Genomic DNA, 26,135 nt, shown 5'->3' with positions numbered 1-26,135 from the left:
GTGAAGTCTTGTGTGAACGGCGGCTCCCTTCCAACTGCCTATTATTGCTTCAGGTGTCCTCCATATAAACTCTCGGCACGGACCACCGTAGGAAACCCCGTTTCCAACAGTACCTCTGTCGTTACTTGCATATCCGTTGCCGCGGAAGTATGTTTACCGAGCCGTTCCTTATCAACGGCTGTCTATTCTTGCTTATTAAAATCCGTTGCCTAGCAGCGAATGTTGTTTCATTGTTTCGTGGTCGTTGCCAAAAAAACGGGTCTGTAACGTTAAATTTGTCCCTGTGCTTAACTAATTAAGCACTACGCCATGAAGGCGTAATAAAAGTCATATTTGATTGAAATCTGTCTTTTTATAAATCGATAAAACATGCTTAAGGCGCTTGGTTAACACCCTAAAAGCTCCTCCATATTTGGGAACAGTTGTAAAATGGTCTCTTCCATCCAGCATGATGATGGTGACGGCTGCATTTTGGTACGGAAATTGGTGATGTAAATATACGCACGTCCGGCTGTGAAGAGTTCTAAACGAATAGTACAGCTCCACACCGTGGCGCACATCTGTTGGCTGGGGATGGGGGAAGTGCCGGCATGCCGCCTGCATGCCAGAGCCATCAGAACATGTCTCCTCGGCCGCCAGCCAGTCCCATTCTCCCCCACTCCAGCTAAACATTCCCCCCCTCCCCCTCCCATTTCCACACTGTTTAGTAGTGGCAGCACTGAGTGTACGTCCCAAAACTCGCCGGCGCCGGGTTGCTACGAGTTTCAGTCGCGCTCCGGCTACGGTTGACGTTCGGAGATTTTTGGAGAACGTGTCGTCAGCCCTCCCTGCAGTAGTTTTGTTCTGCTTGCGCGTCAATCGTCAGTTCCATGCGATTGGAAAGACAAGTGACAATAAAAGCAGTTTCATACAGCCTATGATATTAAACCATGTAATTGAAACATTTGTGTTGCATTAAGAACACATGCCCAAAATTTCACATACGTTTATATTTAAGAAAATAAATGTGCAACACATTTTGTTGGGATTTTGTGTTTATGCGTAACATAAATTCTCATAAGTCTAACTTAAAGCAAAGAGGTAGCACATGAAATTACAGACTTTTTAGAAGTAGTTTCTAGGAATTAAGTAAAAGAAACGGAAAAAAACACAGGAAGTGTGTGTGAGAGCGTGTGTTTTGTGTGAAGTGTGTGCACCAACTATTTGTCATTTGTTTGTTTGTCCCTGACGGGTTGTAACATCTATTCAAGCATGTGATGGTTTTTGCTCAGCGCCAGTTCAGTGCATTTAGCCTGTTTGAAGAACTTACCATCATTCATGTCTTCCTGAATGTCGCCAAGATAGGATCATCTCTTCCTGAAAGGTATGAATTCTGCATGTATGAAATTATACACTTTATTTTGATATGTTATAGTAACTTGTATAATTTTAAGTCTTTAGATTGCCGATAAACCATTTAAGAAAACGTGCGTATGCTTTATGCGTAATTCGTAAGATAATTAAATAACAAAGTTGACGTCTCCTGCATGGCTTAACACAGTCGTTTGCCATATTTGCAGCCTTCAGATATTAGATGTTAGAATTTCTTCATTACAAATATTACTAAAAATCTATTTCCAAGTGTTGAGGCGGACATTGTGATGTCAGAATATATTTACGTTTCTTGAATTATCAAATGAGTTTCAAAAATATTTAATTAATTTAAAGGGAGAAATGTTTAATCATTTGCTGTAAAATCTTTACAGACTGAAATCATATCAAATGTTATTTGCAAGACAAGATCAGGGTTGCAATTGCAATTTTATTTTGATGTTTTTTTTAATGAAGTAAGTGCCGTGAATAAACAAATAATAGTAAAAGTAAAGGTAAAGTTGTCCCTGTGCTTAACTCATTAAGCACTACGCCATTTGGCGTATGGGGGAGTGGATCCATATTTTCTTGACCTCGGCACTAGCTGGAGTCAAGTGGTCAGCTTCACGCCCCTGCCGCTTTACCCCCGGGGAAAGGGCCCCCGGTACCCATTGGATAGGAGGCTGGGTGGGCCCCAGAGCCGGTGTAGAAAATTTGGGGAAGAGAAAATTCTTGACCCTACCGGGACTCGGAACCTCTACCCCTCGGTCGTCCAGCCCGTAGCCAGTCGCTATGTCGACTACGCTATAATAGTTCGTGTATGAAAACTATTTTAATGGAATAAATATGCCTTCAAAGAAACCGTGTAGTAGTTCATGTATTAAAACTGTTTAGTCGAATAAACATGCCTTCAAGGAACCCGAGTAATACACTGAAAATATTTTAATCGAGTAAGTATGCCTTCAAGGAACCCGAGTAATAGCTCATGTGTGAAAACTATTTTAATCAAATAAATATGCCTTCAAGGAAAAAGGAGTAATAGTTCGTGTATGTAAACCATTTTAATCGAATAAATATATTCTTTCAAGAAATCCGGATAATGGTTCGTGTCTATTTTAATCAAATAAATAAATATGCCTTCAAGGAAACCGAATAAAAGTACATGTATGAAAACTATTTTATTCGAATAAATACACCTTCAAGGAAACCGAGTAATTGTTTATGTATTAAAATATTTTAATCGAATAAATATGCCTTCAAGGAAATCGTACAGTATGTAAGATTTGAGGTTTTCACGGCGGTGACTATGAAGAAAGCAGCCTTCTGGGATTTGGCACCGTGTATATGTGGTGTTAACCAGTCTGTTTTTACCGGTTCTCACGGTCTCTTCGCTTGCAGATTTCTTATATTTTTTCTTCTACCCTGAAGATGGAGGCGATACGTTCCTCCGAAACGTCGGTTAACACCTCATATACACGGTGCCAAATCCCAGAAGACTACTTTCTTCAAATCGTACAGTAGTTCGTGTATAAAAAATATTTTAATCGAATAAATATTCCTTCAAGGAAACCGAATAATGGTTCATGTCTATTTTAATCGTATAAATATACTTTCAAGGAAATCGAGTAATAGTTCATGTATCAAAATTATTGTAATCGAATAAATATGCCTTCAAGGAAACCGTAAAGTACTGTGCAAAAACTATTTTATTTGAATAAATATGCCTTCAAGGAAACCGAATAATAGTTCGTGTATGAAAACTATTTTAGTCGGATAAATATGCTCTCAAGGAGACCTCACTTAGTATTTTAATCGGATAAATATGTTTTCAAGGAGACCTCACTCAGTTGCCACGACGTGCAAACTTTCTTTACAGTGCGCAGAAAACTTTTAGTCACTCATACGAGTAATTATAACAATAACAGAAATGTTGTATAAATATTATTAGGTTTCTCAAACCAAGGAGGATCAGATGGATGGGTCATATGTCGCGAATGGGCGGCGGAAACGCAGATTTTCAGTTGGTAGGCCTAAACGGAAGAGACCATTAGGTGGAGTTAGGTGTCGTTGGGAGAACAGGTTAAAGAAGTAGGATATGAGGTTATGGACTGGACTAATCTGGCTCAACACGGATAGGCTCTTATGAACACGGCAATTAACCCATCAGTTTCTATAGAATCCAGGGAATCTGATTACCCGAGCGAATATTAGTTTATTAAGTAAGATTGTCTTCCATGCAATTAAAATATTTTTCAACTAATGTGTGAATCTCAATTATGTACTTCTTACGACTTCGGTGTCTTTGTTTAATGACAGTAAATTACATTAGCAGCACTATCGTGTGTACCTGCATTACAATCGTCCTGTACACCTTTCAGTTCAAACGTTCTATCTTTATCACTGTGATTAAGCACTTTAATGTATAAATTACCAAGTTTGTGTGCACTCAGTAATCATGTAAGGAATGGAAAATTTCAAGACATGACTGTTTAATTTTGCCTTAAATCATAGTAACATTGCACTATATGTGAAATGAAATTAATGCAGTGGTGACATGGAACCTTACTTTTTGTATTTATACCCTTCTAGCGTTTCTGGTCCGAAGCCAGTGACGTTTGGTTTGCCCATCTCCCACACGTAATTCTACACAACTTTCCTTGTAATTATTTTCACTATTATGGAATCCTGGAGCCCAAGTTTTTAAAAGAGTCAACACGCGTTATTATGCTGGACAGTCGTCCTTTTGTAATTGAGCCGGGGTAGCCCACTCGGAGAGCAACGGACTACGGGCGGGACGGCCGGAGCTTTATTCTAGGCAGGGCAAGATATTTGTCTTTTCTGCACAGCGTCTAGACGGGCTCTGGGGCGAACTTGTCCTCCTCCCCAGTGGGTACTGGGATATTCCCCCAGAGGATATCGCGGCCTGGCCGTGAAGCTCACATCTTACTTCCATGTGATGCCGAGGTCAAGAATGATGGAGCTATACCTCCACTCCCTCGTATGTGTTAAGCACAGGGCAACTTTAACTTTCACCTCTTATCATTCTTTATGTAAGTGTGGAGTTTCTTAACCTAGCCTACCGTTGGTATAACCCTTACAACCCTTCTGTAAAGTGGGGTACTAGTGTGCTGTTCGAAGGGGCAGGCACAGTATTCACTTATCAACACGATCTTCATACCAAATGCCGCATCTCTTGGTTTCTGCAATGAGGATTGAGGTTTGCGTTTCAAGAAGTGAGCTGAGAACATGGTCGAGTCTAGAGATGGGGCTCTTGTGAACACGGTGACAAGTCTAAAGGTGCCATAGATAAGCCTCTCTCAGCTACTGACGGCTCCGTGGGGTTTGTAGGTTGTGTTGCTGAAGTATCTGTTTAAAGTCTGCTTGATTCAAAATTCCTTTTCAGTAACTACAATTAATAGAATTTTTTAAGGAACGTGCAGTGGGCGAAGCAGGAGAGCCTCAAGTTAAAACGTGCCCGAGAACAGCTTCATTTCCCGATAGAGATTTATCAGCTTGGTGATGGGGTGTTAGTTAGTCGTTAGTAATAGGATATCATATATAATAGTAAAATGTCGCTGGTGTGATATCTTTGTCATAAATGTTCACGCCCCAACAGAAGATAAAATTGTGACATAAAGGACAGGGTCTATGAAGAACTAGAACATGTATTTTATAATTCCCGAAGTGCCCTATGAAAATTTTGTTAGGAGATTTCAATGCCAAAGTAGGGAGGGAAGACATTTTCAAACCAACGATTGGGAATGAGAGTTTGAATGAAATTAGTAATGATAATGGAGTTAGAGTAGTAAACTTTGCCACATCAAAAAATCTTATTGTCAAAAGTACAATGTTCCCCCATGGTAACATTAATAAATTTACATGGACATCTGATGGGAAGATACACAATCAAATAGACAATATTTTGATAGATAGGAGACGGCACATAAGTATACTTGATGTCCGATTATTCAGGGCAGCAGACTGTAATACTGACCACTACCTGGTAGTGGCAAAGGTTAGGGAAAGACCGGCAGTGAGTAAACAAAGAGCACACAGAGTTCATATGGAGAGGTTCAATCTCAAGAAATTAAACGAGGTAGAGGGTAAAGAGCAGTAATGTGTTGAAATCTCAAATATGTTCGCGGCTTTGGAAAACTTAGACACTTAGGTGGATTAATAAAGCATGGGAAACTACTGGAGAGAATATCAAAATTTCTGTCAACGAGAGTCTAGGTTATAAACTAAAGAAGCATAAGCCATGGTTCGATGAAGGATGATCAAAATTATTAGATCAAAGAAGGCAGGCCAAATTGCAATGGTTACAGGATCCAAACGAGTTAAATGGCGATAATCTGAACAATATAAGATGTGAAACCAGAAGGCATTTCAGGAACAAAAAGAGTAGCTGCGGAATTGGGGGCTCCTCCAGAAGGGCTCAACTCCTTGAGTGAGTGAGTGAGTGAGTGAGTAGTAGTAGTAGTAGTAGTAGTAGTAGTAGTAGTAGTAGTAGTAGTAGTAGTAGTAGTAGTAGGATGGATCCAACAAATTAGGACGTGTCCGCAGAAAAGTTTTCTAATTTACTGTATGTCACATCAGCTTCATTAGAATTCATAATTCATACAGTTATAATTATGATTTGGGTGACTTAAAATTGCACACATTATTTTTGAGTGACGTTATATTTAGGCATGAATTATAGGGAACGTTTATAACGGTTCTATTGCTTGCCCGCTCTTTGCTTTTAGAGCCTGTTAGTATCAAACTTCGAGTCAGGAAAACCAGTGACTAAATATCTTTTACACTTCGTTTAGAGATTCTAAATATCTTCTGCACTTCGTTTAGAGACTCTAAATGTCTTATGCACTTCGTTCAGAGATTCTAAATATCATCGGCACTTCTTTTTCGTTTAGAGACCCCAAATGTCTTGTGCACTTCGTTTATAGAGATTCTAAATATCATCTGCACTTCGTTTTCATTTAGAGACTCTAAATATAGTCTACACTTCGTTTAGAGACTCTAAAATTTTCTACATTTCGTTTAGAGACTATTTTATACACTTCGTTTTCGCATAAGAAATGTTTTTCTGTTTGCTGTGCCTTAAGCCGCAACTTATACACGCAACAACAGCAGTAGGTTTGGCAGTCATTTAACACAAGTCTCTTGGCTAATTCGGTTAAAATGTGGTTATAATAAGTTGTTACCGTTAAGGCTATTATTAACTTCTGCTGATCCTGCATGTGCTATGAAACAGTNGTGGTGAGCCGAAACATGTAAGGCAGGTGGTGACGAGGTGGAAAACTTATAAAAGTGTCACATTTGACGGAAGGAACTTGATTGTTAAAGTATCCTACACGTATGTATTTATCCTACGCCTCTGTGTTGTTTCCTTCGCGTTGACTCCTGCAGGTCTTGATATAGCATGTGAACTGTACAGAACTGAACTAATATTAAAATCGGGCAACAGCCCGAAAGGACTCAGTGATTTGCTCTTATAGCAAGAATATTCACTGTTAATATACAGTGAACAGTAATATACTTGTTGTTTCACTTTAATGTCACATAATGCTTATGATCAGCATGAACATCAAGGTCTGGATCTGCCGATCTGTTCGTTTCTCTGTAAGATAAGATGGTCAATCTAGCGTTAAGTTCGGGCGTTCAGTGCATTTTGTTCTTCTAGGTGTATAGTCCAATAAATGTTTTGGAGTCCTTTAATTTTCTTTTCTTTCAACGTGACTGATCAAATTAAGTCTGTTATTCTGAACATTGTCATTTAAATTGAATGTATTGTCACGTGTATGGGGGGTAAGCGTGACGAAAATTACGGGTTTTAGATTGGATGATTGGATTTATTGGCACTTCGGTTACAATCTCTCTTAATTACAATTACTACAGCGCTATCACTGTTTACACACTTTCCGTTCACCGTTGCACACGCACCAGGATTCTCAGTGTCTACTAGTCGTCTCCTGGCAACGGATCGTAACACAGAAACTGTCACTTCAGATCATGAAGTCTACTTGTCTTCAGTCATTTTCTCCGCTGTCCTGATCTGTACTCAACTAATCTTCACAGTTCACTAAGGACATGTTCCATTGTCGTCCTTGTATTCTCAACTGCTTTATAGCTTCTACAAACGACCTTCGTTGTCTCCTATAAACCTTCGGTACCCACCACGCGCAGAAAACGCAGCCCCCTCTGTTGTGTGACGTCACCACCTACGCGGAAATATGCTTACTGAGTTGTTGCCTAGCAATGAACTGTTGTCACACGCTTAAGCGAGGTGTTTATCGCGCCATCGTTACAATATTTAGTTCGCATCCAATTACTGTATTTCTAACTTGATATTTAATGTGTGTCCCGCTATTTTTCTAAGATATTTTATTTCCGCTGTTTCTGACTTTGCTTCTGTTCTTTCCGTTAGTGCCTATGTTTCGGAGTTGTGTTAATGTTATAATGGCAATAGTTCTATAAAATTTAAACGGTATTCCCTCCCTGTGTCTTTGTATTCAGTAACCCCCCTATCGGCCCACGTGTGATTAAATTTATTCCGATGTTTGTTTCTAAACAATTGAAATAACTCCGTTGCCTCGAAATAATACACTAGAAGTAATTAATATCGTTTATTTGATCACTAGGTTTGTCATATACTTGTATAACAGTTGTGGATTTTACAGGATGTTTTTCTTTAAGAGCCATTAATTTACTTTGTTGATATAGTTAAATTATATTCCTTGCTGCTTAAATCAGTCTTAAGTTCCCGATGCCGTCACTTGATCTTTAGCAAATAAAAGTGTATTAAGTTTCAGTGTTGGTTTTAGAGTATTATGACTAAGATTCTTTGATAGCTTATATCCATAAAACATCAGAAGGGACTTCAGAGGGATTCGTTTTAGATTTAACAAAAATGCGTTCCCAAAATTTGTGCCAACTTCTTCCTCCAAAAGAAAATGGTTTGCTCTACAAAAGGGTGCTATGTAGTTCAAAAAGGGCTCAACTCCAACGGGAAGGGGAGGGGGACTCTCACTTTTAGTTCTTCATAAAGTTTTAAACTCTAAGCTAAGAATTTATACTTTCTTTTCAAATGAATTAATTTTTAAAATCCAAGCACCTGATGACAGAAACGTAGGATATTTATAAGTAATGCGTATTGAACGTTAAATTATTAATACAATACAGCCGCTTTATCACAAGGCGTCTTATTTAAATCACAGTTCATTCTCGTATCTCCATCTATATGAACTTTCAATTCTGGTTACAATTTGTAAACAGGAAACTTTTAATATAACCATTTTTTGAATTGGCTCCATAAAAAGTTTGTGCAGTATTAAAATAAAATTTTCCCGACGATATTTATCGTCATCGAATTTTTGCGTGGGAAAGTACACACTGTACTAATATCACCTGTACAGACAGCTCCCAAAAAACTGGGTATTGCAGTCACGCTTCGGTTTGTTATGACGGCCATACTGCCCAATATATCAGAACAACGAGAGTGGAAAAGTAGAGGGCTGTAATGGGTAAGCATGGACACATTCAATTAACACAGCTCCACTAATTGCAGCATCGGATTTTGTCATTAACACAGCAGTTCTTAAAAGAAACAGACGAATTATATCTATGTGACAAATGGAAATATGCCTGATCTAACTCAGAGTTTCACAATTTATATTTTTCTGTTGAAGTTTGGGTATATTTCGCAATTCGTAAAGCGTCTTTCCCCGTTCCCCCCTTGGCACTACAGCCCCAGTGGGCCTAGGCCTACCTCCATGAACTTCTCCGTTCACTTCGGTTTTTCTAGATCTTACACATACGGTAGGACTCCTTGGGCGAGTGATCAGCTCGTTGCAAGGCCTCTACCTGTAGACAAACACAGAAAAACACACACAAACATCCATGCCCTGAGTGGGATTCGAACCCACGATCCCGGCTTCCGAGCGATCGAAGACAGTGCATGCCTTAGACCGCTCGGCTACCGTGACCGGCAAAGCGTCTTTATCAACATGTAAAGTTATTAAATAATATGCAGTGAGACCTATGAAAATAGCTAACTCTGTAAGCCGACCACTTATCATTTGCCGGATTTTTATGGAGCCAGCAAAATCTGATATCATTTCCATATATCCAACGCTTTTTATATTCGCCGCTGTGTGTCCTTTGTCGTGTCTACAAGTATAAATCTCTCACCCATGTATGTAGACCTTCGTGCTAAGTACTTTTTCTGATATTTCTTTGCAATCGATAGATCGATGGATAACAATCGACTAAATGATGAATCCTGTTGTTATTCAATTTAGCACAGACCTCCTGAATTTTGGGCTTTTGATTGGTTATTAAAATTCATACTTAGAAACATTTCTTTCATATTCCATTCCAGTTAGGCGTAATGTTTAATATGCATGTTGTCTGGCCAGCATTCACGAGTCACAGCCGAAACCTTAGCGTGTTGGAAAAAGTCAATAGGTAAGCATATAGGCGCTAGAGGCGGAAAAAATTGGAAACTTTAGAATTACCTTCTGTAAGTTGGCCGTGTATAAATGGAAGAACATGTGCCCAACATAGGTTTCACTGTACGTGTTTGGAACAGAGAGCTAAGTATAGATGATTTCCCTTAATTTTTTCTTTTTTCCTGGAAGTGTTTTGAAAGCCTTCCGTGGGCTTATCAATTAATTTCACACGTCAAATTGTCGATTTGGAATTACCACAGATTTTTGTGGGAATAATAATTCTATAACTTTTCTAAATGACTCTCAAGAAGAAGTAGTGAATTTTGTGTATAGAACAGGTACCGAATACAATTACCTATGTCATTTTCATTTGGCTGTTTCATTGTTACTTTTCTTTCATAACACTTTATTTACCGTAATACTAGATTTCCTTTTCACGAAAAGTACCGTCACTTGAGATGTAACATCTTGTAGTCCAATAGTTCACCGACATTTCCGACGGACTTTCTAGGTCCATCTTCAGGGCCGAAGAGCAAGCCGAGCAAGAAACCAGTGAGAAACAGGCAGTAATATATTATTTCGAATCGCCTGTGAAATTCTACCGTACCGGATTGAACTGGTATATCAATTCTTCTTCTTCTCCTCCTCCTCACCTCCACCTCCACCTCCACCTCTTTTGTTGCTCCCACTTGGATAATAGGCCATCCATGAAACGCTTCGTTTCACTTTAGTTTCTTAATATTAGACGGTCGGTAGGACCCCTCTGACTGGGGATCAGCCCGTCGCAAGGCCCTTACCTAACACAAATACAGAATACACAGACATCCATGCCTTGAGTGGGATTCGAACCCAGCGTTCGAGCGAGCGAAGACAGCTCATGTCTTTGACCGCACGGCCACTGTGATCGGAGGTATATCCAATATATGTAATTAAATACAAAGGTAAAACAGGCGTATCTCGTAATTGAGTTCAGTTGACAACGGCGGAGAGCGCATTTCTACTGGCCCTTGCGTTCCAGAATTTTCTCCCAATCTTAAATGTAATGTCGGTTTACTGACTCGGACTCTGGTCTTTTAGAGACAAAGTAGTCAGCCGCTGGACCCCTTCTGCCTCTTTCGGAATACAACACAATTGCAGGCAACCCCGCGGATTCGTAGGAAAATGTTACGTTTTTGTCGTGTTCCAGTAGTAATCAGATCCATATTGTGTGGGATGTAGAATAGGTGTAATGGCTAGAGTGATGAAGAATTATTATTGGTCAGGGCTGTACAGTTGGCTACCCATGGGCCGCATATGGCCCGTCTGTATTTTATGGCTCGCGAGAGTATGCTCCCACCTCAGGAATTATGCGTGAACGCTTTCATCCTGTTTAGAAGAGGCGGAAAATCTTTCCAAGGAATTCTACTAGAAGTCCTGATTGATATTCTGGTAATTTTTCAGTTCATATCATATGACAGCAGGTTAGATATTCGTATCGCTCTCTTCTTCATCGTGTGGCCCGCGGACAAAGCACCTGAGGCTGTGTTCAGAATGGAAGCGAAACCAGCTGGATCATGTCGGATCGAATTCTCGTCGACCCGTCTTTCAAAATTAGAAAAGGGTAAAGGTAAATTTATCTTCAATTAATTAAGCACCGCGCTATGAAGATATAAGAATGGGGGGAGGTATAGCTCCAATATTCCTGTCCTCGGCACTAGATGGAGGTGGCAGGTCAGTTTTACGACCCGACCGCTTTACTCGCAGGGAAAGAGTCCCTCCCGGTACGAATTCTTTTGCAGGTTGGGTGGGCCCCAGAGCCGGTCAGGACAACATGAAAAAGTGAAAATTCTTGACCACACCGGCGGTCAAAACGAGTGTCTCAATTAATTTAAATTTAGCAGGATTTCTCACAATCTGAACACAGATGTCGCGCACGCACGCACGCACACACACAAGGAAGCAGTAGATTATGCTATGCTACTTCCTTGTTCGGACCATCTGGTCGGCTGAAGAAGAAAGGGCTTTGTTTTCCTTGGACTTGTCCATCCACCCGGAGACGCTGTCAATCTGGCCACACTCAGGATTCCCGCCGGATTCACTTGCAGTGACGACGTTGCCGTCCGTCGATGGTGCGAAGTCGGACAGCCCTGACATAGGTCATTAATTAGGCGAATGTGGGTGGTGTTATTAGAAACTTTCTTGACTTGTATGAGGTGTGTCAATTCAAACCATCCATCACATTTCACACAGCTAAATTTCGCCGCGACCCTTGGATTCGTCCAGGTTATTGAATGATTGTGTGGGAAGTTGGTGACGTAATTCCTGGACTATCGTGTCTAATGTGTCAACAGTTGAACTGTCTGGAGATATTAGAATTCATTCGACCGTCAGAATTCGAAATCGACGGCAGGTTTTTTAGGTTTTCCTTTCTATAATGTTATATTTAAGCATCCTGTTGCACTCCATACGCTACATGATACAAACTCCGTCTTCAGTGCAAACCATTACACACTACATGTTTCGGCCACAGATGGCCATCATCAGGTGTATTACTCACGTATCGGTCACACTGCACTTAGTTTAACATTTAAAATTTAAAAACACAGGTCTTCTTGATTGTTCCTTTCGTCGTTATTACCAAAATCTACTTCGTTTATGTCTTTGTTATTTACACACGTCAATTTTTATTTCTCTGAATTAGCACTTATAAAATCTTCAGTTCTAATTTTAAAATCTTTTCAATTTTCCTCTAAATTTTAAATTTAAAATTGTCAGGGTTACTCGCCCTATGTCCATAGTGCTGCAGCGGCTACTTCTCGTTTCTAGTACTGTACCGGTGTTATTCTGTGTAGCCTCTCTGTGTGCCTGCTGCTGCTTGTAGTGCAAGCATTGTGTGTGTATGTATGTAATGTAGCACTCAGAACACCTATTGTGATAGTAGTTTCCAAATAAGTATCGATGTTCCTTCTGAAGATGATCCGTAAGGATCGAAACATGTAAGGGTGCTAAGTTTTCGAGTAGTAAAACTTAAATGGTCACACTGGACGGAGTTATTTTGTCTTTGCCAAATAACTGACTTCACAGTCGATGTCAGTAGATAATGCAAAAGTTATTTCTCATTGTTGTCGTCACTAAGCCTATTAGTTCTAAGCGCTTGCCTGCTATAGATTTCAGTTGCTAGCAAGTACTATAATAAATTAAAGTAAATATATAATTTTTCTGCATTTATTCCGTGTTTGTTTTGCCCTCTGTAGGTAGCGGCCTTGCAACTGGCTGATCCCCCGTCCAAGGCGTCATACCGACTATGTTATATTCAGGTTCCATAATTAATTCTCATTGGGCACATGCCAGAGAGCTTAATTTGTCGAGGTAGTAGAAGATGAAGAAGAAGAGGCATATTGTTGTATTTACTAAATTAATCTCTCTTAACATCCAACATTACCACTGCCACTCCTCTGTGGGCGCTACAGTCCAGGATGAACCTTGACATCTCTTTTACAGTTTCTTGCTCATACAGACAGTCGGTAGGACTTCTTGAGCGGAGGGTCAACCCGTCGCAAGGCCGCTGCCTACACAGAACAACATAAACACAGAATAAACGCGGAGAGACATCCATGCCTCTAGTTGGATTCGAACCCACGGCGAGCGAAGACAGTTTGTGCCTTAGACCGCGCGGCCACTGTGACCCGTGGTATGATTTTCTCCAGATTAAAGTTGAAGGACCAGAATTCATGGTATAATAAACGGAAATATTTCTTATTCAGGAAGTCCATGGGTTCAGTGTCAGCAGAGAGAGAGATGTAAGATTTGAGGCTTTCACGGCGGTGCAGAAGACTGCTTTCTTCAGAGAGAGAGATGTTGGGAACTGCGTGGTTTCTCAATGCAGGCGACTGCCAAAAATTCTTAAAGTCGATTGCGTCCTCTTCGACCCCTCATTCCTCTTTGCATTCTATTTATATTCATCATGCCATCTCGCATTTGACGCTGAACATCTCCAGCGGTTGATTCAGTATCGTGAAGTAACCGAATAAACAAAACATTTATTCCAGAACAATTTGACGAGAGCTGCGGCTATTGTAACGGATCTGAAAAAAAGAACTGCGTAAGAGCTTTCTGTACATAAAAGGTAATGCTGTCCCTGTAACAGGCCGTGGAGGGTGTGAGATGTCGAGGCTCCCACATTTTCTAGACATTCGGCTCACAGATAGCGGTGAGGTTGTTGGTCTTACGCGCCGGGCGCCGTATATCACCAGGAAGATCCCTGGTACTTATTTCCCGGCTAGAAGAATAGGTCAATTGAAAAAAAAAATCCAATGACCTCCTCAGGAATTGAACCCGCGACCATCCAGCTCGTGTCATAGTGCCTCAACCATACACTGTGAGCCTGAATTCTAGAGTCCAGATCACGGTGGAAGAATCACGTTCTGCAAATGGAAGACAGACGAATTCTGAAGAAAAATTTAAAATGGAAAGCAAAAGGAAGACGAAACAGAGTTGAGATCCCGGGACCAACACACTCTTCGAGAGGAGGGAACAGGCCAAGCATGGCCCAATTCATGAAGATGCTCAAAATTATAAGCACATCTTATACGTAGGCCGGGGTAAGCGAAATTCATGATCCTCGCATCGTAATTAAGTTTTACTCATCTAAATATGGAACCGATTGTGTGCAAAAGAAAAGTGAGAATACTTATCCTAAGCAAAATATTTTACTGTTGTCGACATCCTGGCGACAGAGCAGAAGCATGAGTGGACACATTTTCAAACTTCTCTTCAGTTCTTTCTTATTACTTTAGAAGTGTACAATAGAATGAGACGGAAGGGGCTTAGCCCTGACTGTAAACAGAAAGTGCTTTCAGACTTGCATCGGTAAGATATTCCTTCAGACGGTTTTTGTAGGCTGTCCTATTCGTCAATGGGCGCCATACAGTATTACAGTAAGCGCCTCGGTTGTTAAATTATAAATAAATACAGCTCGTAAATGCTTTAAGACTATTTGTACCGCTGAAAATCCTCCGTCTGCTAGAAATAGAAGAAAAGAATATCCGGTTTTGAAAATGGCCATGAGCTGATTGTATCATCCTGAGACGAGGAGCAGTCAGTACACTCTTACAGGAAGTGATGACGGGACATTTTGTAAAATAATGCGAGAACTACCAAAAGAGTTGAAGTGTTTTTGCTGTAGTAACTTCGTGCAACAGAGTCCTTCGTGAGAAGCAAAGAAGTGAAGAAGTTCCTGTTATGGAACTCACTCACTCACTCATGGAGCCGAGCACTTCTTGAGAAGCCGCCAATTGTGCACATACTCAAGAAATTCCCAGCATTTTATGCAACCCGAAGGTTCATTACCGTATTCACAAGAGCCCTACACCGGTCCCTATCCTGAGCCAGATGGATTCAATCCATACCATCCCACTCTGTCTCTCTAAGATCCATTTTGATATTGTCCACCCACCTACGTCTTGGTCTTCCTAGTGGTCTCTTTCCTTCTGGCTTTTCCATCAATATTCTATATGCATTCCTTTTCTCCCACATTCCTGCTACATGCCCTGGCCATCTCATCCTCCTTCATTTGATCAATCTAACTATACTTGGTGAAGAGTGCCAGTTATGAAGCTCCTCATTGTATAGTTTTCTTAAATCTCACGTAACCTCATCTCTCTTCGGTCCAAATATTCTCTCAGGCTCCAGATATTTATTACAGTGTATACAGGAGCCTACCACAGATTTTTATTCTGAGCCATATAAATCCAACCCACACCTTCCACGTCGAAAATCCACTTTAATATTTTTTCCTATATTTACGTCAAGGCCTTCCGCGTGGGCTCTTCCGTTCATATTCTCGAACCAAAATTTTGTGTGCTTTCTCACAATTTAATACATAGCTACAATCTCCGTCCATTCCATGCTCCTTCATTCATTCATTCATTCATTCATTCACGCTATTGTATGGTGAAGAATACGAATGATGATGTTCGTGATAATGCAGTTTTCTACAGCGTCCTGTCGCTTCATCTCAGTTGCAAATATTCTCCTCAGTGCCTTGTGTTCAGACTTACTTCAACCCTAATCTCTCTTCTTCCCGTAGACTGGGAGACCACGTTTCACACCCATACAAAACAACAGATGTGGTTAAGTTTTATGTATTGTAAGGTAAAAAGAGGTAAAGCTATCCCTGTAACAGGCCGTGAAGGCCCATCGGGTTATCACACGTCTAGACTCACGTATTTTCTCTAGACAATCGGCTCACAGATGGCGGTGAAGTGGTCAGTCTTATGCGCCGGCCGCCCTTTACCCGCAGGAAGATTCCTGGTACTCATTTCTGTTAGAGGCTGAGTCGACCCCAGGGTCATAGTGCGGCTGGAAGGATTAGGTCAGTTAAAAAATCCAATGTCCTTATAGTGAATCGAACCTGCAACTTTGGCCTGTACTCGAAACAAATGCACGTCACAGCAAAATTAACCGTTTTCCCGGGGTGCTCTCTCCAAGACGAATATCCTTTCTCATTACAACTTTCTTCTGCGACTCGCCGTTTGGGTAAAACAGCGTGGGGCAGAGGGACTGTCCCGCTTCCATTGCTTTTCTTACAGAAGTAGCAATGGGGAAACAAACTCCCACGGACTCGATCCCATACACGTTTTTAAATATCTAAAATCTCCCCAGGCGAGTCCTCTACCATTATACCAAGTTTTGGTCTAAATTTCTGCAACAGTATGAAAATGTATAAACAAACACTCTTCTCCATAATAGCGGATATGTGAGACTCACACCGGTGGAAGTTTTTTAAAAATATCAAGTCATTTTCTCCGTGTTCTGTTCAGAGAACCGACATATATCTTCCTTTACGATGTACGATAGCATGTATGTACGAATGCCTGTGTTTGTACTTTGTACACAATATATCTGAATGCGTTACCCATAGGCTCCCTCGAGATGAATAGAAAACTTGTCGCTATTCAGCACCCAGTCGCTCTTTGTGTGCGTTTGTTTCTTGTTGTGTGCCATTATTAGTGTCATGCATTAGTGATGGGAAATCATACGGTCGTTCTAAACGAGTTATTGCACTTTGGTTAACCGTTGATTTCAGTGACAGGTCCCACAAGACAAATACCCAATAGAGTTTTAGCTGTGGACTACCAACATGGTGTTCCTAAACGTTCTTTGGTCTTTTCACTGTGTAATAAGGACGTCTTTTTTTTTTCCTTGGCACTGCAGCCCCAGTGGGCCTAGGCCTACCTCCATGAACTTCTCCGTTAACTTCGGTTTTTCTAGATCTTACACTTTCGGTACGACTCCTTATGTGTGTGATCAGCCCGTCGCAAGGCCTCCACCTGTACTCAAACACAGAAAAACGCGCACACACAAACTAAACATCCAAGTCCTGAGTGGGATTCGAACCCACGATCCCGGTTTCCAAGCGAGCGAAGACAGTACATGCCTTAGACCGCTCGGCTACCGTGACCGGCAATAGGGACGTCTACATTTCGTATTATGCCCTCTGGCCACTTTCCCATTAGAATTAATCTTGGAACTATGGATCTTAAAATGGATGATATGGTATGGATTGAATTGATCTGGCTCAGGATAGGGACCACTGGAGGGCTCTTGTGAACAGGTAATGAACCTTCGGGTTCCATAAAATGCTGGGAAATTCTTGAGTGGCTGCAGAATTGGCGGCTCCTCAAGAAGGGGCTCAGCTCCATGGGTTAGTATGTATGTACTATGGATCTTAAACAGAGTCGGTAGGATTCCTTGGACGGGTGATCAGCCCTGTCGTAAGGCCGCTGCTTACACAGGACAACACAAAGAGTGGAGAAACGCGGACAGACATCCATGCCTCGAGTGGGATCCAAACTCACAAGTCCAGTGTTTGAGCGGGCTGCGACATGTCATATCTTACACCTCGCGACTACTCCGATTCAAGTGTAGGAACTTATTCATATAAAATTATTTCTGCTGTACCTGTAATCCAGAATTATTAGTTTTACATTTAGTATTTTTTTCGTGATTAATTGCGTGGAGCGTAGTTTTTCTTGAGTAGCTTGCAGTTGCTCAGCAAGTAAAAGAATTCGTAGCCTGGTGTGGACCATAAAGTGGTGTCATTGCCATGTTTATGTTCCTGTCATGAGGTAGATAAACTTCACGTCCTCTTTCTTTAAGATCAATTTAATGTTATTTTCCCATCTACTCCTAGATCTTCCAAGATGTCTTCAAGTTTTCAGCCAAAATTTTTGTATATTTTAAAATCCTATTCACAGAAAGAAAGGACGTTTCCCCTCTTGAATGAATAACTTTATTTTACACCCAGTTGGCCCGGTTCTGGTCCTTAACGATAGGCCGTAATTTCGTATAAATTTTGTACACGAATGCGACTGGAACGAGTTTGTGTGCTTGTTTAATATTGAAGAGCAAGGATTACCGATGTTATTTGATATAAGACATTAATAAATCCTAATTTGTTACAGGGCTGTTTGACCTGTAACGGTAACATTTATGCCCTGTGGATGTTGAAAGTACAGTCCTGTACAATATTAATTGTCTTTGGATATTTTATAAATTGCGTACATGTTGGTTTAGTTGGGGCGTTAAAACTGTTTCATTGCATTAGACATGTAACCAAATTCGGTGGTGAGTAACAGGGTTACATCTGTGAGGTACATGTTTCGATATTCGGCCAGGGCGAACTTTGGCGATTAGTGCAGACAAATGAAAACCAGAGTGTTGGCTTTCGTCTGTTTATTTGCTTTTCATAATTGAAACTGACCTTGAATATGTTCAGGACAGTAGAATTACCATAAAGGACGTAAACAGATGTGCGAAAAGGGCATATTCTACAACCTGTACTCTATACTTGAATAGGAAATCAGTAATTGCTGCAATTCCTCAAAAGTGAAAATTTGGGCGTGTTTTTCAAATTAATATAAGAATGAAGATTACAGTTGCTTCACTTTCTTATTTAACTGTAACTGTGTACGAGAACAGATCATCAGAACGGCTTGAACATTCAGTTCTTTTCTTGATGGAGCACCGTGACTACTGGGTTTACCACATAAACACGTACATTGAAAGCACATTCATTAAATTATTATAGTTTGGAGGGGGGTGGGGATATTCAAGATGTGGTTACACTACTGCAGTGTTAGTGTAGTCGGTATAGCAACTGGCTATGGGCTGCGCAATTGAGGGGTTGGAGTTCGAGTCCCGCTAGGGTCAAGAATTTTATCTTCTCCAAGCCGTCCAGACCGTCTCTGGAGCCCACCCAACTTCCCATCCGATGGCTTTTTCTCCAGGTGTAAAGCGACCGGGTCGTGAAGCTGACCACTCGCCTCCAACTAGTGCCGAGATCAAGAAAACGTGGATCTATACATCCACTCCCCCATACGCCTTCATGGTGTAGTGCTTAATTAGTTAAGCACAAGGACAGCTTTACCTTACATTACCGAACGTAGAGGTCAGTAATGTTTGGGAGATTCGGGTTCGATTTTCGCATTGGTGCCCGCCTGTCCTGGCTGAGGTCAGTGATTTTCTTCAGTTCTTTCAGCTTGCTGGAGTATATTACTATCAAGTAGGCCATGACTTCTTCCATATAAAAGCGAGGACACACTGCCATGCCCATAGCGGAATTCAGACCAGCGATTCCGGTATTAGCGTGGCCTCTATGTCTGTACATTATAACCTAGCTTAGTTAGTTATTTAGAGAGGGTGGGTTTCCCCATGCACCGCGACCAGTTTGATCTATTGTGCTTCCCTCTATGATATTCTACCAGTCTCTATTACAGATAAATGGTGTTTACCATCAGTCCCGCCGAGCAAGCGAGTTCGGTCACTTGCTTAGCGGTGTCTATAATGCTTCCCCCATCTATCAGAGGCCTTAGAGACTATTGTTGGGCAGGAAACGTCCTGGAATTTGGCTCAGTGATCGCCTTTGGGGATATGAGGTTCTTTACATGCCGTAAAGTTACGACACGGGACCCACAGCTTAAAGTCCCTCCCGGAGGACTTGTTCCCTGAATTTTTCCGCCCTTAAAAATTCGACGACCTCCGCCCGTACCACGAGTCATGAGGTGGGAACGTTACCTGTAGACTACGGAGGCCGCTTTTATAACCTAGCTTACTAAGTTGACGAGTTTCGTCATTAGATTTTTTAAAAAGAAGATTCATGTTTCCACCAGCTTGCAGAATACAAGTACGGTGTTCAGCCACCACTTTATATTCTGAATTGTATTCCTAATAGACATTCCTGTTTTTAAGAGCAAAACTAGACTCATGGGATCACATTGCTGTCCGTGTGTGTGTGTGTGTGTGTGTGTACCTTCCAATTTTTGAACCATTTGACCGATTTTAAAGAAACTTGCTCTAAACCTTATGCTACTGGACGTCACCCAACTTCGTAGGCCTATATTTTAAATTCCTACAATCAGTAATGCCTTCATGGCAGACACACTAATTTGTGAGAACGGCCGCGCCATAGCTCATGCGGTTAGTCGCTGGCTTCCCACCGCGGCGGCCCTGGGTCGATCTCGGGTCTGGTCAAGTGGGATTTGTGGTGGACAAAGTGGCGTTCGGCAGGTTTTCTCTGAGTACTTCGGTTTCCCCTGCCAATCTTAATTCCACCAATTTCTCCACAATCACCCTCACCTATCATCTGGGACTGGTACAATAGGCCACAAGTGGCCGCAGTACAAGGGACTTAGTCCCACCCAACTAACAATAAAAAAAAAACTTGTGAGAACAACATCTAGTGTCACTCAGTGTCATGGCGCACCATAATAGATGTTCGAAAGAATATAAAACTTTTGTTTAAATATTTTCTTCGTAGAATGTAAAACGAAAACATGGCGACCTTGCAAAATTTTAATCTACTTTTCAGTTTGACAGCGATAACTAATGAACCACCAGAAATAAGAATGTGAAATTGTATGTGAAGAATTGCTACAAATTCTTAATGTGAAAGGTAGAGTCCATCTGGAAAATACAGGCGTGAATGGGAGGACAATATTAAAATGAATCTTAAACAAATAGGCTGTGACGATGTGGACTGACTTCGCCTAGCTCAGGGTAAGACTCACAGGTTCATTTTGGTGGGTTATTTTGCGACGTCCGTGTAAAAAGGATATAACATGGGATGATTTAGTTATTCATGGAACTGAGCCTTTCCGGAGGAGCCGCCAATTCTGCAGCTACTCAAGAACTTCCCAGCATTTTATGGAAACCGAAGGTTCATTACCGTGTTCACAAGAGCCCTCCGCTGGTCCCTATCCTGAACCAGATCAGTCGAATCCATACCATCCCATCCTGTGTAAGATTCAATTTAATATTGTTCACCGACCTACGCCTTGGTCTTCCCAGTGGTCGCCCTCTTTCTGGCTTTCTTGCAAATATCCTATATGCATTCCTCTTCTACCCCATTCGTGCTACATGCTCTGCTCACCCCATTCTCCTTGACTTGATCATTCTAATTATACGCGGAAAAGAGTACAAGCTATGGAGCTCCTCATTATGCAGCTTTCTTTAACCTCATTTTGGTAACAGACTCATTTCTTACGGTGAGGATTTGTTAGCCCCACGCCCAACCCCCAGCTTGAGGACTATCTCTTTTTGGCTGTCCGCGACTGCTAATTCAATATATTCGGAGCTTCCTTCCATACCTGGAGGGCGTTTCGTCCATCCGCCACCCGAAGACAAGCCATGATAGGATGATTAATGAACGATGAATTGGAAAGGATTTGGAAGGAAGAGGTCGTGGCCTAATCGAGGTACTATCACTGCATTTACTTGAAGGGACTAAGAAAATTCACGAGAAACCTCCGCCGGAATAGCCGATGTCTCAGGCGAGATTCAAACAGAGTGTTTCGCATAGAGGGCGTTGGGGGTGGAGTCCAGTTGGGTCCACTCGACACGTCGGCCACTGATTGGCCTATTGTACCTGCCCCGGGTGATTATGATGATGGAGAATCTGGTGGAATGAAGATTGGCAGGGGAAACCGAAGTACTCGGGGAAAACCTGCCCCAGCGCCACTTTGTCCACCACATATCCCACTTGCCCAGACCCGGAATCGAACCCGGGCCGCCGCTGTGGGAAGCCATTGACTAACCGCTTGAGCTATGGCGCGGCCAGACAAACAGAGTGTTACTGGTATACCACCTTACTCTGCCCCCAGGGGCTTTTGTGAACACGGTCATGAACCTTCGGGTTCCATGAAATCCTGGAAATTTATTAGTAAAAGTAAGTAAGGTATCCCTGCAAGAGGCCGTGGAGGTCCATAGGTTTGTGAGATGTTGAGGTTCCCCACATTTTCTAGACAATCTTCCTATAGATAGCGGTAAGGTTGTCAGCCTTGCGCGCCGGCCCCCCTTTTCCCCCAAGAATATTCCTGATACTCATTTCTGTTAGATGCTGAGTCGACCCCAGGGCCATAGTGCTGCTGGAAGGATTAGGTAAATTATAAAATCCACTTCATCGGGATTCGATACCGCGACCTTCCGACTTGTAGCATGATACCTGAACCAGCTGCGTTACCGCGTGCCCCACGGACCACACGGCGTTATATCCCAGAACACAGAACTCTTCGTATTCATCCTGTGAGAACAAACTTCTATCTATACTTTTGAAGATATGAGTTTTGTGTTCTGGTTTACGTGGTGAGTTAAGACAGTCCGGTAGAAGTTGCAACAGCATGAATCACTTCTCAGGCACTAGTCATTGTCATCATTTTCTGTTTGTTGCTCGTAAATAAGGCTAATGACTCGCCACAGAGACGGCGTTGTAATTTAAGCTGATGTGGTTGTATGTGCATGTGTGCATTCTTGTGCACGATTTCCCTTCTGTCTGCGTTCCATTTACCGGTAAAGTTAACAAACTACACTTGTGGAAGAAATCCGAAGTTTTCTTTCATAGATTTTTAATCCTCGAAAAAAAAATCTTATTTCGTATGTTCTCCGAAATAATTTAGATTAGTTAGTGCATATATAAAATTAGTGTTAGGAAGTTCGCACCTGCTGGTTCCTCTTTGTGATACCTTGCTTGACAGTAAGACAAAAACGTCCCGAAATATCGTTAAAGAAAATTTCGACCTACGCATAACTTTCACGGAAAACACGCTATTGGGATCACATATCGTATTGTATTATTGCATTCAATTTTAGTGTCGTTTTCTGCGAAAATTAAACGTCGATCCATATTTTATCAAAAGTTAATTCATCTGGAGTCTCTGTTGCAACAGTAGTGACATATATTCATGGTGGTAGGATGTCCTTGTTGTTGTATTTGTTGCAGTTGTTTGTATTTCTCTGTAATTGTTGTAGTTGTTAATCGTATTTGGTTTGTATTCACTGTGGTAGGATGTCCTTATTGTTGTGTTTTGTGTATTGTGTTTTGTTTGAACGTGTTGTCACTTAGTGTAATGTGTGTTACTTGTCTGTTGTGTCCTATTGTGTACTACTGCCACCGGGCTAAAACCCAATTGCAGTATAATAAATAATAATAATATATGTTGGCACAGTCATAACATGAAAATGGCAAGGAGATCCTCTGAAAATATAGCGAAGTTCAAATGTTTGGGTACGACATTAACATCGAAATTAGAATTATGAGGCAGTTAAGATCGGATTAAAAATTCGGGTAGTTCTTGCTACCGTTCAGTTCAGAACATTTTGTCTCTTTGTCTGCTATCTAAAAGAGCAAACATTAAAATATGGGAAAACATAATTTTGCTTGTACTTCCGTGTGGATGTGAAACTTTTACCTCTGACATTAAGGAAACAGACTGAGGAAATTTGAGACGAAGGTGCTGAGGAGAACATTTGTCCCGAAGAGGGATGAAATGGTAAGAGGCTGGACAAAATTCGTAACTTATTGGCCAAATATGATTAAGAGTGATCAAGTCAAGGAGGATGAGATGGACAGGACGTATATATCACACAGGACCGAAGGTTAATGCATACAGGGCTTTGGTAGGGAAGCCAGATCGAAGAAGAGCACTAGGGATATATAAACATAGATGGGGGGATAATATTAAAACGAGTATTAGAAAAATAGAGTGGGATCGATTCATCTGGCTTAGGATAGAAACCAGTGAAAAGCTTTTGTGAACACGGTGATGAATCTTCGGGTGAGCAACAGGCAGCTTCTGAAGAAGGATTCGGCTCCATGGAATCAGTCATTTAGTAAGCAGTGTTATCTGTTATAGGGTAGTTTCAACCGACTTTCTTTAAAAATCCATTGACTGGTTCGAAAATTAGTGGGAGGGGGGGTGCAGACAGTCGCAGATAGGCTACACATGGACACGATATTACTGTACAAGCCTGTACGTAACGCAAGCAGAAATTTTACAATAATTCTGGGCTATTTTCAGTTAAAATTTTTCGAATATCGAACACTAGCATGGAGAGTTAGGGTACCTGATCATTTTAACCGTGTAACCAAATAATTTTTTTATTGCTAGTGGTGTGGGACTAAGTCCCTTGCACTGCGGCAAGTTCTGGCCTAGTGTACCAGCCCCATATGATAGGTGAGGGTGACTGTGGAGCAGTTGGTTGAATGAAGATTGGCAGGGGAAACCGAAGTACTTAGAGAAAACCTACCCCAGCGCCACTTTGTCCACCACAAATCCCACTTGACCAGACCCTGGATCGAACCCGGGCCGTCGCGGTGGGAAGCCAGCGACTAACCGCTTGAGCTGTTGCGCGGCCCGTGTAACTGAACATGTTACTAGCCTCATATTTTGATTTATTTATGGTTTAACTTCGCACTTTCAATTGTTTGGGTTAGACCTATGGTAGAGTCAACGAGTCGAGATTTAAACGCGTGGTTTTACTGAGTAAGAAGAATGAACGCGGACCAGTGACACCTGGTGTTTGATCTTTATGTTCTCTGCGATTGAGGTTGGCCTACTTTCCTTCATCGCTTGAACAAAACCGAAGAAATCAAAAGCGCTGATACATAAATTCATCGAGTATGAGTCAAACAAAACTTTGCATTGAAACTAACTCATGTTGCACCACTTCTATTGATTCATGTTGACTGTCATTTTGATGACGCATGCTGGATATTTGCAGAAAAGCTGTTAATTAATTTCTCCGTCTGTGAACATCTTGCATGACATTTAGTATGATTAATAAGATGGCGGAGTCGATATACGTTCATGTTTCATGTTAAGAGTGCTATCAGGTATGGGACAAATGTAAATAATGGTGATTCAAACATTATCTTCTTTTCGTTTCTTTTTTATTCCTTGCAGCTTTCAAGCTTTTTGTAGAGATTTGTTCTTCTTGAATGCACAGACGTGTTGATTTTCCTTTTATTACAATTCCACTGCAGCAGCGAGTGTGGATAATGTATGAATCGCTGTCCATGGTTACACCTGTTCCATCTGAGCCATAACTCATCATGGCTTGCTGCGCCAGGTATTTCGTAAACGTCCTCTATTCTTTTGTGTCGGCTCCACAAACGTGTAAGGAAGACAGACATAAATACTATCATTATTCTTTATGTTTAAGAACACTAATTAAAATGGAAGTTGGAATGTTTTAAATTTATTATTTGGAGTTCCAGGAAGATTTTGTGTCTCTTATTCTCATTGAGAAATGTTTTAAATATTTGGGTAGCTTGTTAACAGATGATGGAAGGTGTACTAGTGAAATTAAATTCAGGATTGCCATGGCAAAAGCTGCATTTAGCAAGAAGAAGAATCTTTTTACCAGCAAATTGGACTTTTTGAGGAAGAAACCAGTGAAATGCTACATTTGGAGCATAGCTCTGTATGGGGCTGAAACATGGACACTTAGGGCAGTAGATCAGAAACATCTGGAAAGTTTCGAAATGTGGTGTTGGAGAAGGATGGAGAAGATCAGTTGGACCGATTATGTGAGAAATGAAGAAGTGTTAATTAGAGTCAGTGAGCAGAGGAATATCCTACACGAAATAAGAAAACGGAAGGCTAATTGGATTGGTCATGTTTTACGCAGAAACTGCCTTCTAAAAGAAGTCATTGAAGGAAAGATAGAGGGGCGGATAGAAGTGACAAGAAGACGAGGAAGAAGACTTAAGAAGATGCTGGATGACCTTGGGGACAGAAGAGGATACTGTCATTTGAAGGAGAAAGCTCTAGATCGCATTAAGTGGAGGAATTGTTTTGGAAGAGACTGTGGGCCTGTCGTCTGACAGATTACTGATGATGATGATTCACATTGACAGCGGCTTTCCCTGTCGCGTGTGCTCGTAAGTAGCGCGCGTAGTTTACCATAACAGTGTCTTTCCTTTTGCTCCTTGTGTCATTTGACGGTTGGTACGGTGACATGGTGAGCTCCGAAACAGGCTGTGTCAAAACTTTCTCGTTCCCGTTGCTGATTTGTTTAAGG

General features: G+C 41.4%; 1 protein-coding gene across 2 annotated transcripts in view; it reads left to right on the top strand.

The window, feature by feature from the left end:
* Positions 1-764: 764 nt before the first annotated feature.
* LOC111873038 overlaps positions 765-26,135 on the top strand; it is a 200,333-nt gene continuing 174,962 nt past the window's right edge. For both annotated transcript variants that reach the window (XR_004513976.1, XM_023867405.2), the window contains exon 1: positions 765-1,363. The gene's annotated coding sequence lies outside the window, so the exon portion shown is untranslated. The remainder of the gene's footprint in view (positions 1,364-26,135) is intronic.

This window comes from Cryptotermes secundus, unplaced genomic scaffold (genome assembly GCF_002891405.2).
Source record: "Cryptotermes secundus unplaced genomic scaffold, Csec_1.0 scaffold1175, whole genome shotgun sequence".
In the NCBI taxonomy this organism is placed as follows: Eukaryota; Metazoa; Arthropoda; class Insecta; order Blattodea; family Kalotermitidae; genus Cryptotermes; species Cryptotermes secundus.
This window is presented reverse-complemented; position numbering and strand designations above follow the sequence as displayed.